General features: G+C 38.3%; 1 pseudogene; it reads left to right on the forward strand.

The window, feature by feature from the left end:
- The window catches only part of LOC143387065 (coiled-coil domain-containing protein 102B-like), a 193,009-nt pseudogene that overhangs the window by 53,339 nt on the left and 127,085 nt on the right, over window positions 1–12,585 (forward strand).

Genomic DNA, 12,585 nt, shown 5'->3' on the forward strand with positions numbered 1-12,585 from the left:
GTTATATATGAGTCAAAAGATATGTATGTCAAACCTAAAAGTCAGTTAGTTTTAATGTAGTATAGTTTGTATGTAGTAATGTTTTGTTAAGTAATAATAACTTTCTATAATATTTTTAATTAAAACAATTTTTCTGAATTAAAGAACAAAGTGCATTATGCACTTTTGTGTAAAACTTTGAATGTTATATTGTTTCACGATGTTAATCATTTTTTCTACTATTAATTTATCAATAGACATTGTTTCAATCACTTTTGTAGCACATTGGAAGCTACTTAAACTGATATCTAGTCTGCTTTTCTTCTCTGATGGAAAGTAAAGTAATTGGAGATCTGAAGAGTGTGAAATGCCCCAGTGTATATGAGAGTTTTGTCAAGACCACACCTACAATACAAGATTCCTGGTTCTTTTACAGTATCTTTTCAACTACTTTGCTGTTATTCTTTGATCAAAATGCTAGAAATTTCATTTGGAGCCTATGACTAAGAAGTCAAATTTACTTCTTGTGGTTTAGTGTATGAAGTTTTTAGAAATGAATAATTCATGAATTAAATAAAAAAGTCATGTTTTCAATTTAAAAATGGAATAAAGGATAACAATTGATTTCTATATAAAAATTATATTTCTCAGTTATTTCATTAAGTAATTTCTTTATACAGATCACATTTGTTTTATCATTTCTGTCTGCATGTATATTATGTAGGTTAGCAGACAATTTCACAAAGAACTATAATATTTTATCTGAAATATATGCTAGATAACTTCTGGATAAGATATAAATTAAACTTCTCAGATGTTTTTTCTCTGCGAGTAATGATCAATCCTATGTTGACTGTATTATGTTCTCTCTAACCTTGTGGAAAAATTCTTAGAAATAATAATTAATTTTTTGGAACTCATATTGGCTTTTCCCTGGCCTTTGAGTGACTGTGGGCAAAATTCAGCTATCAGCTGAAATGCATAATCTTGGGTTATTGAAGCCAATACTGGACCTTTACTTCATTGCAAGTGAGAGTCAAGTAGCATACAAAATGGAAGTACTTATCCTAAATGACTGTTTAATAATTCTCAATAGACACAATGGATGTTATTATTTTTCACACTGTTGATTTTTAATCTTATAACTTGGTAGTTCAGCTCTTGGAGGCACACCCACAACAATATATAAAAGAAAAAAACATGCATTATACAGTTTGTGTCAAAAATACTAATGTCTTTCATAGTTGACAGGTTCTTTTAGTGAATTACAAACATGAAGAGGAGTATATATTAATAGATCTTACACTTTGAGATTAACAGAAATGTTGATACTTACGGTTCTTGAGGTATGCTCATTCACAGAGACAGGGGATAGAGTTCGTAAGAAGGGAAATTGTCATTTAAAATTTTTTTTCCTATGGAAAATTTCAAACACTTACAAAATAAAAAGAATATCATCACAAACCACAGTGTTTATGTTAGCCATCAATAATAATTATCATTTTGTAGCCAATCTTGTTATTCTGTACCATCCCCATGCACATTCTTACCATTTATTATCCTGTTTCTGGATTTCTGCATGTGACTCAGAACATAAGGACTTTTTAAATTTTTTTGATAAATGTAACCATACCCGTTTAAAAATAAAATTTAAAAACAATGTACTCATATCAAATATTCAGTGTTCATTTTTTTTCTAGTATTACAATGTTTCTTTTCAAAGTTCACTTACTTGAATCATTATTTTCAGACATTGATTGGATATATGGGTTTTAAAATGTGTAGGGATCCCCCCTACCCCTATATATCTTTCCCCTTTTTGTCTTTGAATTTATGTAAGATAAGATTTAGCCAGTAAAACTGAGCTTGGGTTCCACAGGTCGTACCCTGTAGTGCAGTTTGGTGTGTCTCCTGTGTTTCCTATAGGGGGCAGCTGGACTTGAGGGATTAGGTGTGACAGGGTTCCAGGACTACAAGTCAGTGTTTTCCCCCAGGAAGACCACAGTGGTTGTCTCCATGGGGAAAACACTGACTGATAATGATACTCACTGACTGTATCCATCAATGTAGGAGTTGCAAGATGTTGACATTGGACCAGTTACTTCTGCTTATTAGTTGTGCCTAGGAGAAGGTGGCGGGTTAGAGGCAGGACACACTTCCCAGCAGTGCTTCAGCTCAGGATTTGGACAGGGGGATGCTCCTCGGCCAGGAGGGAACTCACTGAATTCCACATTGGACAGCAAAATGATCACAGAGACACAGAAACATAGAACTCTGAACGTAATATAAAAATAAAGTGTTAGAGATGGCCCAGCCCACTGCAGAGGGGAAGGGAGCACAGGAGCGGGGAGCAAAGCTGAGGAAGGAGGCTGTCCTGGGGCTCTGCTCCAGACAGGAGGCGGAGCCCAGCCCACCCAGAGGCAGTGGGGGAGTCCTGGGGAGAAGAACAGTGATGATTAAACTCTCAAACAGCTGTTGATACCCTGCAGTTCTCGGATCCTCAGTGTATTGGTAAGCCAACTTGCACATCAGGACTCAGGGAAAAGGTCCCTGGTTTTGTTGCAGATATCCATAGAGTTTTGACTTTGCTATACTGGTTGCTTTGCCTGCTTTTGTGGAGTTTTGCAGGCGTTTTTTTTTTTTTTTTCCTTTTTGCAGCACTGTGGAAGGAACCCATGGCCAAATACATGCCAGGCTAGTGCTCTACCACTGAGCCACATCCCTAGTCTGAAAACCTTTAAAGTAGTTGTCAACACCGCACCCTGGTCACCGTCCCACAAGTCACCACAGGAGTAGCTACATGGTTTTCAATCCAGATTCCCAAGTATGGTCTTTGTAAATTAATCTGCCTAAGGACAGAACTTTGCCAGCAAGTTCTTCTTGCCCATGTGACCTTCCAGCCACTTGTGAAGGGCTTATTTCCAATCTTCAGTGATAGTTTGAAGCTTGTGGCTGGGGTGGGGAAGACGTCTAGAGTACCTAACAGGAGATACTTTGAACTATTGGTGTTGTGAGACAAACTAAGGGATAGGTCACAGAATCTGTAGCATTTCTGATGGTTTCCAATTTCCTTTTCATGAAAATATTGGAGCAGGAGCAACTGGATTGATCAGCTTATAGATAATAAAAACTAAAATGTTAATATCAACTCAAAATGTAGCTTTCCCATATACTTAGAAGGATAATAAAACAACACAATGACTGCTATTACAAAACATTTTCTGTTTCTACCTAACATGTGAAATCAAAATTTTCAGTGCCTACATCAACAAAATAAAAAATAAAACTGATGGTAATTATTATCTCATTTTATCAATAAGTTATTTCACCTATATATACACAAATTAATTGAAAAATATCTATTCACTTATCTCATTAAGAGATGAATTTCTAGTAAATGATTAGTTTATATTTAATACTTACCTATTAAAATAAATAATTTCTTGTTTTTTTAAAGCAACTATATACTCATAGTAATTTTTATTTGTTTTTCTTACATATACATGACAGTACAGTGTATCTTGACATTTTATATATACATGGAGTATAACTTATTGGAATCAGGATCCCATTCTTGAGATTGTACATAATGTGGAGTTGTCTATTCATATATGCACAGGTTGTCTATTCATATATGCACATCAGACATTTACGTCCAATTCATTCTACTATCTTTCCTATTTCTATTTCCCCTCTCTTCTCTTCATTACCCTTTGTCTAATCCAATGGACTTCTATTCTCCCTCCCACACACTTTTTGGTGTTAGCATCTGCATGTTAGAAAAAACATTTGGCCTTTGTTTTTTTGGGATTTATTTCACTTGGCATGATTTTCTCCAGCTCCATCCATTTACTGGCCAATGTCATAATTTCATTCTTCTTTATGGCTGAGTAATATTCCTTGTGCAAATATGCCACACTTTCCTTATTCATTCATCTGTTGAAGGGCACCAAGGTTGGTTTCATAGCTTAGCTATTGTGAATTGAGCTGCTATAAAAATCTATACAGCTGTGTCACTGTAGTATGCTGATTGTGGTCCTTTGGGTTTATACTAAGGAGTAGGATAACTGGGTCAAATGGTGGTTCCATTCCAAGTTTTCTGAGAAATCTCATACTGCTTTCCAGAGTGATCACACCAATTTGCAATCCCACAAGCAATTATTAGTGTGCCTTTTCCCCACATCCTCATCAACATTTATTGTTACTTGTATTCTTGATAACTGCCATTCTTACTGTTGTGAGAGGAAATCTCACAACATTGGAGGATCTATTCGGTAATGTGAGAGATGTGTTAAAGTCATGCAGTATTATTGTGTTATTGTCTACTTGATTCTTGAAATTGAGAAGAGTTTGTTTGATGTATGTAGAGGCTATATTGTTTGGGGCATAAATACTGAAGATTATTATGTCTTGTTGATAATATATATATATATATATATATATATATATATATATAATATATATACATAATATATATTATATATAAATATTATGTATAATATATATATATATATATATATATATATATATATATATATATAATATATATTTTCCCCTAAGCACTATGAAATGTCCTTCTTTGTCTCTTTTGATTAACTTTGGCTTGGAGTCCATTTTATCTGATATGAGGATAGAAACCCCTACTTGTTTACGAGATCCACATGGATTATGTTTTTCCCCATCCTTTTCCTTTAGACAGTGGATGTCTCTGCCTATGAGGTGCTTCTCTTGGAGACAGCATATTGTTGGGCCTTGTTTGTTCATTGAATCTGCTGGTCTATGTCTTTTGATTGATGAGTTTAGGCCACTAATGTTCAAGGTTATTATTGAGATACGGTTTGTGTTCCCAGGCATTTTGGCTTATATCTCGTTTTTTATTTGAATTAGTTTCTGCTTTGATAGACTATTCTTCTAGTGTAGTCTTTACTTTTGCTGTGTTCACTTCTTTAATTTTTCGTTTCTTCTTCATGAAGTACTTTATTGAGTATGTTTTGTAGTGCAGTTTTTCCAGTTTTGAAGACTTTTAACTTTTCTTTATCATGGAAAGTTTTTATTTCTTTCTCAATTCTGAAGCTTATTTCCTACAGTAAAAACAGTAAGTTTGCAAAAGGCTTTACAGTTTTGAATTATGGAGAGGGAGAGGGAAGAAGTGATGTAGCATATGATGATTATGAGGGAGGAGGAGAGACGATAGAAGTAAAAAAATTAAAGGAAGAGGGATAGAGAGAACAGTGGAGATAGGTTGTTAGCAGATGAAAGAAAAAGAATCAAGTAAAACAGGTAAGTGAGAGAAAAATACATGTAATGTAGAAATTTTAAAAATTAAAAATAAAAATAAAAGAATACGTAACAAATCTGAAATATACTAATGAAACATCCTAGTCCTCAAAATACTGATCGATGAAAAATCACTGGCTTCAAAAATGCTAGAAATGAGAAATAAATTTGAATATGTACAAATGTCCATGAACTATTAAGGTCACAATTAAACAGAGAAAAAGAATTAATAAAAGACTCAATGAAAAGCTCAAGAATTGTTTCTGTTGGAGTTCAAAAGGTTCTCAGCTTCCCTTATCAGCAGTGTTAGGTGCGGTGGTCTGGAGTGTGATGCTTGCTCCACCCTCAGGGTGGGGCTGCTGGAGTGGGAGAGGAAATCCTGTAGGTGGGACTCCTGGAAGTAGACTTAGGTGGGCTCCAGGTTCTTCTATGAATGCCAGTTGGTCTGGAGATTTAAATTCGCACACCTCCACAGCCGAGCAATTGCTGGTCCACCCTGGAGGACTGCACCCAGGGATCTCCCCTGAGTTCTACTTGTGCAATGGCGGAGCGAATTTTTGGTTCACCATGTCACTTGCAGACCCCATGTTTCTGGTCTCAGGTTCAGTCTATAATATCAATGTCATCCACCACTGTCCTTTTGAATTTTTTTTGCCAGGCTCATCTCCCCCAGTGGGTCCTGCAAGCAACTGGATTTGGGGGGGTGGGCAGGGCTGGAGAGCAGGGTTTCCATGACCAGTTGTTCCTGTTTAAACTTCTGCCCACGTCTGATTTTCTCCTTGTCACTTGGGCTCACTCGCTGTGGTACTTGGGTTTGCCAGGAATCACCTCCCCAAGATGATGGCCCTGGCACGGTTGGCTGCAAAGCGGTTCCTTGTTCCTTTGTTCTCTGCACACATCCGAGACGGGCTACTTTTCTGCCAAAGTATATTGCATAGCACACCTTCCAGCTTAATTGGGCTTTGTTTTGGATCTCTAAACTCTCAGTACCCAGACACTCCTCAGGCCTCATACAAATGTGAATTCCTTAAGTTTCCTCATCCATCCACTTTGCTCTCAGAGGGCAGCTCTGGCTGTTGCCTCCAGCCACGGTAGTGGGCGGTGCTGGGGATTTCTTCCTTATTTTATTATATCCAACCTCCTAAGTCTGCAATCTGCTTTGAATGTCCAGTGATAAATCCCAGTAAATTTGCCCCCACTTTTTTTTCTTTTCACCCACTTTGCCGAAAAGCTGCTTTCTTGGTCTCATACCACGGAACAGCCAGGGAGGAGGGCTTCTCTATTCCACCATTGCCACAGTCTGGCTGGGCACAATTCAGGAGCCACCTGTCAAAAGAAACGAACTTTATTTTTAGAACCACACACGCCAAACAAAACAGCTCCTCAGGAAAAAACCTTCAGAGCCCAACTGCTACCATTGGCTTCCCACAAGCCCCTCAACCTCCCCCACTCCTCCTGCTCTTGAGGCCAATTGGCTGGGTCTCGTGGGCAGAGCCAAAAAAGTCCCCCAATGAGCAGCTCCATGGCCTGAAAGGGCAGGGAAACAGTCCAATGAGCATCGCCGCAGAGGAGCCAATCAGTTGGCAGCTAGAAGTTTGCTGGGGCCGCTGTGAGCCAATCATCAGCTGGCAGCTGGAAGTTTGCTGGCAGCTGGAAGTTTGCTGGGGCTGCTGTGAGCCAATCATCAGCTGGCAGCTGGAAGTTTGCTGGCAGCTGGAAGTTTGCTGGGGCCCCTTTGGCTGTGGCTCTCAACACACCATCTTGAAGCCTCCCTCATATTAAGATAATTTACCACAAAAAACTTGACATTTGGAGCCTTACAACCACAATATATGCATACATATGTTAAATATGGACTTTTATTGCATATTATAGAGAAAAACAATTTTTTAAGGATAAATACATGTTATACTGCGATAATCTGGAAGAAATAAAATAGAAATACGTTTTCAAGAACTAAAATTAACAGACATTAACTTTGAATACATAGCAACAAACACAGATTTGTAAGATTGGAGTATGACTGATGTCCATAAAGTCGGATATTTCATTTAAAGGGCCATTATTTCAAATTTACTAGAAATTTTATTTTAAAAGCTGTAAAAAATGCACTCTTCTAAGACAAACTTTAAGGTATGGTGAAGTGGGCCTTTATCCCAGCAGCTCATGGTATTGAGGCAGAAGGATCATGAGTTCAAAGCCAGCCTTAGCCACTTAGTAAGACCCTGTCTCAAAATAAAAAATAAAAAGGCTGGGATGTGGCTCAGTGGTCAAATTCCCTGTGTTCGATCCCCAGGACCAAAACAGACAAAAAAGTAGACAAACAAACTTTAAGGATGTATGTGTTAGGCCTAACTCCCGACTCAGTGCTGTGCTCCTGTAATCTAGCAACTCAGGAGGAGGATGTAGGAGGATAGCAAGTTCAAGGTCAGCCTTGGCAGCTTAGCAAGGTCCTGTCTAATAAAAATAAATAAAATGGTCTGGGGATTAGTTTAGTGATGGAGCACCCTGGGGTTAAATAACTGCTACCAAAATAATAAAAAAGAATTTTTTGAAGGATAGATCTGCACTAGAGTAAAAGAGCACACAGACCCCCGAGATAATTCACTTATCGTCCTTCTTTTGACCTGAAAAATTTAACCAAGCTTTCATTTATCAAAGCTGGCTTTCCTGCTATTAATTAAGGTTATAGAAAAGAATTAGATGAAATTTACTTTAAAAATTTTCAGCTGAAATATTCTGAGCCATGATCTAATACATGAAGTGCCTCTCTGTGGTGTCTCTGAGTGTGTGAAGACATCTTTGTGGGTTCGTTGTTAACAGAAATTACTTAGAACTTCAACCTGGCTGTTGGATATTCTGACATTTGAGTGCCATTCCTTCTCACCTCCCTCACCTTTTATGAGGATAGGGCAATACTGTAAGAACCTGGTAAACAGATAAATCTTGTTTTATTTTTATCCTGAATTAATGGATATTCAATAGTTATCCCAAATGTCGAATTAAAAATGTGTGCATCACAACAAAGACAATGAGAAGAGTCTTGGAAAAGCACTGGCCAGGAATAATTCAATTACAATTTCAAAGGTCAACTCACCTTCAATGTGAAAAGAGATTTGGGGGCAAGGATGATACAGACACTGTCAAATTTGTCTTGGTCATCCAGAGAGAAATAGGTGGTTTCCTATGCTCGTTGGGGGAGGAGAAATAGGGAGAGTTGAGAAATACACAGGATGAAAAAAATGGCAAAACTTGGTGATTAGTTAAATGTTGTGGATGTGTTGGGGTGCAGGGGACATGACTGAGAAGGAGAAGTTAACAGATTCCTGACGTTGTCAACCAGGTGGCCGTTCATTAGGAGACAAACAAGCAAGAAGAAAAACATAGGGGGAAAAGCTATGAATTTATCAAGTTTGAGATGGAAATGTTTGATACATCTTTGATTCAGGACCATAAAGAGAGGCTTGAACAATGACGGAGCGATGGTGGCTGAAGCCAAAGGAGGAGACGGGGTGACACTGGGTGGGTTAGCCAATAAAGCACATGGGGCTTGGTGGAATGACACCAGGAGGACAGACGGAAAAGGAGGAATTGCACAGAAATCTGGAAGGAAGGGAGAAGGATTAGCTTTTTTTTTTTAACCTGAGTCCGAGACAGGATATTTTCAAAACCATGTGCACTTCTGTCAAGGATTGAAGTAAGAAAGGGTGAGATGTGGGTGCAGGAAGGCCTGGGGAAGGCTGAAGCCAGTGGAGAGCCAAGCGAGAGGGAAAAGGTGGGGAGAAGGTGGTCCGCAGCGCTCCAAGGGCATTGGTAGACCGAGGGAAGAGGGGGGGCGAAAGCGCCAAGCCTGGAAATAAGGAGGGTCTTCTCCCCTGGGCCTCCCTCACTCGCTTGTCCCCAACCTAAATGAGAAGTATTGAGGAGTTAAATATGTCGAGGAAACCTTGAGGAAAGATATCAAATCCTGAGGGCAAGTGGAATAATTAGCCTTCAATTCTAGGAGTTATTTAAATTCCTTAACAAGAGAAAAGAAGGAAAGACTCCCGTAGATGCATGCACACTGGTAGATTTTATCTTAAGTAATTGGAAATCTTGGCTACGCATGGCTTCTTCTGCATGAAGGGAAGCTGCAGGATTCTTTACCAGAGCAATGCAAGAGATGGCGAGTTTGGTGTTCAGGGGAGACTGAAAGGTGCTGTGTTGTTAATGATATTGACATAAACATTCCACACGTTATTTCACAAAGAACAGAATTTTGCAATCTGCCTTTGTTATGTAATCCTTGCAGACCATCCTGACAGGTAAAATGACAGGCAAAATGAAAATAAATGGATGGGTTAGATTATATTTTTGTGCCCTTTTGTTATGAATTTTCCTCTTCCTACCATATTTGGATAAGTAGAAAAATTTTTATCGATATGATATACAATATTTTCATTTTTTAGACATCATCTTGAGGTTGTTTTTCAACCCATGCTTATCTTGATTCACAATACACATTTACATATAACATTGATAATTTTCCAGAAACAAATCATGGCAGATGTTTCTGAAGTCACAGACATGGCACATTGCCTGGTCTAACTTTCTGTAAACACTGCAGCATGAAAAGTGGGTTTTTAAAGAGTAATTTTGGAACTATACTTCAGTGTAACCTTGGGGAAACAAGACCTTACAAGAGAATATACTAAATAAATATTAAATAAAAGGACATGAGCTTGGAAAATGCTTTCTGATGCTGACTCACTCACTTTATCTGGTACCTGCTATTTCTGTCACTTGCAATTTAACCAATGTGACATGTCATTTGTGGATGACATTCATAATGTTTCTAAATTAATCGTCTCTAGCATCCACAAGCCCACTGCTTTCAAATTTCAGTTTCTAAATAGATTGTTACAACTCCATTAATCTAAACCTAAAGTCAAAGAGGTAAGTGGCAAAATTAAAGTGAGTTCCAGTTGAAACTCAAAACTGCAAAATAATCAATTTAACTCAGTTTTTCAAGTAGAAAGTAGCTGTTTCATTAATTTATCAGTTTTCTCTGCTATATATTACTTTAGTAGCTTCAGATGCACACTGCGTCATTTCTTATATTTAGTTATTTTGCTCTTCTGTGCTTCAAAGGAGCACTGAGAAGGACAGTGTGGCTGAGCAGGAGATGAGGGGGGAGGGATGGTACAACCAAGTGGATAAAATAACTTTAAAGCGCGTCTTTTGCTGATTGGGAACTTGCTAACGGGATCTGAACAGAGAGAAATTACAGGATCTGAATTACTTTCCAGAGCTTTCTTTGGCTGCTGCTTTGAGAAAAAGAGCATGGGGCCACACGTAGAAACAGAAGGATGGAGGCTACTCCTATGCTAAGTGAGGGATCCTGGCAGCTTTTAATCAGAATAGCAGTGGTGGATTTGGAGAGAGGTAACTGGATTTATAATTGTTGTAAAGGCTCAGCTAATAAATCAAATTGACTTGCTTTTAATTTGGATGGCACATGAGAGGATTGAATTAATACATCCAGTATTGTTGACCTGGTCCACAGGGAAGATGGGATTGATATCTGCTGAGTTGGTGAAGACTGATGGACCAACAGGTTGAGGGAGAAGTTCTGACTTTGGCTTTCCAGGGTGTTGAGTTTGAGATGTCTACAGAGGTGAGAAATTGGAACCTGGAAATATATCCCAAGTTCAGTAGAAAACACAGGCTGCAAATAGACATTTGGGGACGGTCAGCATTTTGATTAGTGCACAATGCCACCAGTGCATGTGAGCTGACCTATGGAGCAAATGTGTGACATTCACAGGGGCAAGGATGAACCTTGGGACACTCCAAAATTCTATTCTGTATTCCAGCCCATCCGGGAAATTTGTCTAAAGATACATTGTGAAATTTCTTAGGGGACGATCTTTTATTATCTTTAAAACTTGTATTTGCTCTGTCATAAACTTCTGAAATTTATGAATGCAATGTAATAACTGGGCATGGTGATACATGCCTATAATCTCAGCAACTCAGGAGGATGTGAAGAAGGAGGATCACAAGTTCAAGCCCAGTCTCAGCAATTTACCAAGACCCTAAGCAACTTAGCAAGGCCCTGTCTGAAAATAAGTAAATAAGTAAGTAAGCAAATAAATAAGTAAATTAAATAAAAAAGCCAATAGACAATGCAAGTATGGCTCAGTAGTTAAATTCCTCTGAGTTCAATCCCAAGTACCAAAAAAAAGTAAAGAAATTAATGCAGTATACTCTTGCCTTTTCCTGAAGATACTAGTTACTTTTTAAATCAGTGTATTATTTTATTCTGTAGTTTGTGTCCTCTTGTTAGTGTCTCCCCTGCCACCTGGCATTCTGTTTCTTAATCTTGGTGTTAGCCATTTTTTCCCCTTTCTTCTTGCTCCTGGGTTCTTTGAATGTTCAGAGAGCTTTGATTTTGACATTGACATTGATGAGTGAAAATAGAAATTTTAAAGTGTCTGGTGTGGATTTCCTTTGCTGTTGTTTAGGGAAATTTACATTCTGACTCCTTTAGACAATGAGAAGATTTATTGATTGACATAGTTTCTTGTGGATTAAAAGGTAAGACTTCTGAAAGTAAGCCAGGGCCATCAAGTGTCCGCAGGAAGCTGAATTTTCTTTTGGTGAACCCAACTCAAAAAACAGTTTAACTCTTGCAGCTCGCCATTTCCTCTGTCAAAGTGACTTTCCTTTTATTTTACCTTGGATTAATGTCACACTACTTAACTCACATGGTAGTGGGTTGAACATGCAGAGACCAAGGGTCATGAATTCTGCATATCTCTTGCTCTGACTCTCAACTCCTCTGAGCTCTCTTCATGGCACCAACTGAACCATTTCAGCAAAATCAGCTCCTGTCCCTAGTGTACTCCATTGCCTTTGTGTTGGGCCTCTGGTCTCTTTGGCTAGGCTTCCTCTACTATCTCTATTAGCTTACTTATTACTTTTCAGAAAATTATTTTACTGGATTTTATCTTTATAACTACAGATGCAGTGTTGAATTCAGATGCAGGTAATGAATTCAGTAAAAAGCCTCTTGAAGTTTTCTCCGTCTAGTTAGTAACTTTGTAGATTACAAAGATGCTTATGCTTCTTTAAAATATGGTTCATGCCAGGCATGTTGGTGCATGCCTATAACCCCAGAGGCTTGGGAGGCTGAGGCAGGAGGATTGCGAGTTCAAAGCCAGCCTCAGTCAAAGCGAGGCACTAAGCAACTCAGTGAGACCCCTGTCTCTAAGACCCTGAGTTCAATCCCCAATAATAAAAAAGAAAATATATGGTTCATTTTTCTGTAGAGTAGGGATAATAATA

The sequence above is a fragment of the Callospermophilus lateralis genome, unplaced genomic scaffold (genome assembly GCF_048772815.1).
Source record: "Callospermophilus lateralis isolate mCalLat2 unplaced genomic scaffold, mCalLat2.hap1 Scaffold_124, whole genome shotgun sequence".
Classification (NCBI taxonomy): domain Eukaryota; kingdom Metazoa; phylum Chordata; class Mammalia; order Rodentia; family Sciuridae; genus Callospermophilus; species Callospermophilus lateralis.